This window comes from Gossypium raimondii, chromosome 6, assembly GCF_025698545.1.
Source record: "Gossypium raimondii isolate GPD5lz chromosome 6, ASM2569854v1, whole genome shotgun sequence".
NCBI classification, from domain to species: domain Eukaryota; kingdom Viridiplantae; phylum Streptophyta; class Magnoliopsida; order Malvales; family Malvaceae; genus Gossypium; species Gossypium raimondii.
In genome coordinates, this window is record NC_068570.1 from 12473446 (window position 1) to 12476916 (window position 3471).

The following is a 3471-nucleotide window of genomic DNA, read 5'->3' on the forward strand; positions in this document are numbered from 1 at the left end:
AATACAAATTAAAATTTTTGAATCGATGGTTTCTAACAATAGGCCTAACACTGCCAGCAAATATATGTTAACCCCAAAATTAAGAAGGCTCACAAATGGCTGTAGATTTGGCTGCATCCCTTCGAGCACCACGCTTAACCTAAGAACATGAAAAGAAGAATAAACTGGGTAAGTTCATATGAAATTAGTGAGTTCCTGCGAAAAACGACCCACCTTAATTACTATCAGACATTAGGAAAAGAAAAAGACTCAACTAGTTCGCCATATCTAGCAGATACATTACTCTGGCCTACAGATTAATTGGTGGATAGTACCGCAAATCAACTCAGTTGTTTGGTGAACAACACTGCTTCGCAAATACGCCACTTGTGTGGGCTACCATTTATGACAGACATGCTTACTGTTCATCCTTGCATGCAACGTGCAGTACCACATACACCCTTTTTCTACGTACTCCCTTCCTTATTCTAGCTTTTGATCCCGGGTTCTCGAAGAACCACAATTTTCCTGTATCTTCAAATTCTCACATTTCAGCTATATGACAACATCACCTCAGTATCTTCCTAACCCCCCTCATTGTATGAACACATAAGTGTTCTCCCACAAGGTCAGGTTTTCACCAATCACGGTTTGTAACAAGTGTCATACTAGAGGCAAATTGTATTATCATGTATCTTTTTTATCATTATATATAACATCCCTCACGTACCTCTTCACACCCATCTAGATACGAAGCTTGTGCACCATGGAATGCGTACTCATACTATGTATATATCGAGTTTTTCGAGCTTATTTAACCGTATTTAACCATGGGTGCAGTGACTCTTTGAATGAGACTCCTCAGACATGAACTTTAAAAACAAATAACTAAGCCACTTACCTGGCTATACAGGTTTTAGAGGTAAACAAATTAACACAAGTACCAGACATAAGGTACAGAGGAACTGACCAGAATACTTTACTCAGATATTTATCTAATCTACTGGTTCTTTTCCTTTAGTACTAGGACCTTCTCTCGTTTATTTACCTAAACAACAAAAAAAATTCTTTAATCATAGAAAATAATCAAAAACTTATAATGCAACAAGAATCTATAAACATGCAAATGATTTCTATATAGAAGTTTTCATCCTATCCAACATTCCGAGAAGTTCTACTAATCCTTCCTTAAATCAGTTTTCTACTTATCTGGTAAAACATAAAGAAAGGTTTAAGAATTTACCAGCAGATAACTAGCATAGGAGTTCTCCTAAATTTTTACAGTTAACACCTTTGTTAGCAAAGAAGAGCTATCCTGGTTTCTTCAATGATAACAAATTCTGGTGGAGAAGATGAATTAGAAATCTTCTCTCCACTATCATGTTATCCTATTTATAGATAACCCATATCCAAATCTCAATCAGGATTATCTCTAATCATTACTTATTCCCGTACACTTCTACTAATTAATCACATCTTACAAGGCTCTACAAGTTTCCTAATTATTGACACATTGCCTCTACTAGGATGCCAGGTGACTTAAATGTATGTTACAAGCCATCGTACTTACTAAAATAACGGTTCTAAAACATAGTTGACGATGTTATTAGTGGGAAAGTCTACCTAATAAGGTCATTGCCTTAACTACGATCTCACTATCACTCGAACTGGTACTTCACAATATTGGCGAAGTTCTTCGTTGCGCTCCACCATAAATCTATCAACCTCATCTGGTCCAAGTCTCGCAACTTAGGCAGTCTCCCAGGCGGTCTCCTCTAGTGTAGTCTCCCATATCAATTCGGTTATCCAAACCAGGGTGTGATAAACCTCTCGCCCTAAAAATAAATTTCATCATCAAAATTTTATATCTAAGAAGAGATGTAGATATTGCTCCCTCATGGTCCTTTCTCTCTCCTATGTAGCTTCTTCTACCTTGTGGTTTTGCCATAGCACCTTAACCAGAGGAATCTCTTTATTCCTGAACATTTTAATTCCCCTATCCAAGATACATACGGGCTCTTCTTCATAGGACAGCTTTAGTTCTACCTATAATGTTTCCATCTGAACTACATGATTCAGATCTGAGTGATATTTTCACAACAATGACACATGGAATACGTCGTGGATTTTGGACAGTTTCGATGGGAGGGTTAAACGATATGCTATTGGCCCAATAAGCACCAAAATCTCATAAGGTCCAATGAACCTTTGGCTAAGTTTCTCCTTTAATCCAAAACGAATAATATTTTTCCAAGGTGAAACTTTAAAGAACATTTTATCGCCAACTTCATCATATATATCCTTCATCCTTCTATCTGCATATGCCTTCTAGCGATCCTGAGCAATCTTCAAGTGATTCTTGATGACCATAACTTTTTCTTCTGTTTCGCGGACTAGGTCTGGGACAACTAGCTTCCGTTTACTAAACTTTATCCAACATATCGGTGATCTACATTTTCTCTCATATAGCGCTTCAAAAGGAGACATGCCCAAGTTGTCGTGATAATTGTTATTGTAGGCGAACGCTACCAAAGGTAGATACTTCTTCCAATTCATTCCAAAGTCAATCAGGTAACTTCTAAGCATATCCTCCAATATTTGGATCACTCTGTCTAATTGCCCGTCGATTTATGGATGGAAACTAGTACTGAACCAAATCTTGGTTTCTAGAGATATTTGTAACTGTTTTCACAACCTCGACATGAATTTAGGATCTCGGTCATACACAACTTTAGAAGGTATGCCGTGTAGATAAACTATCACTACAATATACGACTTCGCCAGCTTTTCTGAGGAGTAGTTTGTACATAATGCCACTAAATGGGCTGACTTTATTAATTAATCCACAATTTATCGAACAATAATTTTCTTAGACGTAATGGTAGGTAAACCCGAGAAAAATTCTATCATGATCTTCTCCTAGTTCCACTCTGGGATCTCCAACAAACACAATTTACCAAAAGGAACCTGACGTTCTGCCTTGACCCTCTAGCAAGTTAGGTACTTCATTACAAACTCTGATAATTTTCTTTTCATTCTTGCCCACCAAAATAACTGCTTCAGATCTCTATGCATCTTTACAGCTTCGAGATGAAGGAAATAAGGTCTTGATGAGCTTCTTTCAAAATTTCTTCATTGGAAACATACAGTTTCTCTACCCAGGCAAAATTTTTAGCATCCCCGATTTGATTCTAACCTTTATTTCCTCACACCATGTGTCCTTCAATTGGGACTCCAAAATTTGAGATAGGAATACGGGTCGTGCCCTTAACTCAGTGAGAATCGTCCGGTCATTCTCCAAACATACTCTTATTTTCAAAGAAGCCAAAGTTGATACAATCTTCTTGCTTAATGTATCAGCAACCACATTAGTTTTGCCTAGATGGTATTTGATGTTCAAGTCATAATCCTTTAACAAATCGATCCATCTTCATTGTCGTAGGTTCAACTTCTTTTGAGAGAGAAGATACTTTAGGCTTTTGTGGTCAAAGA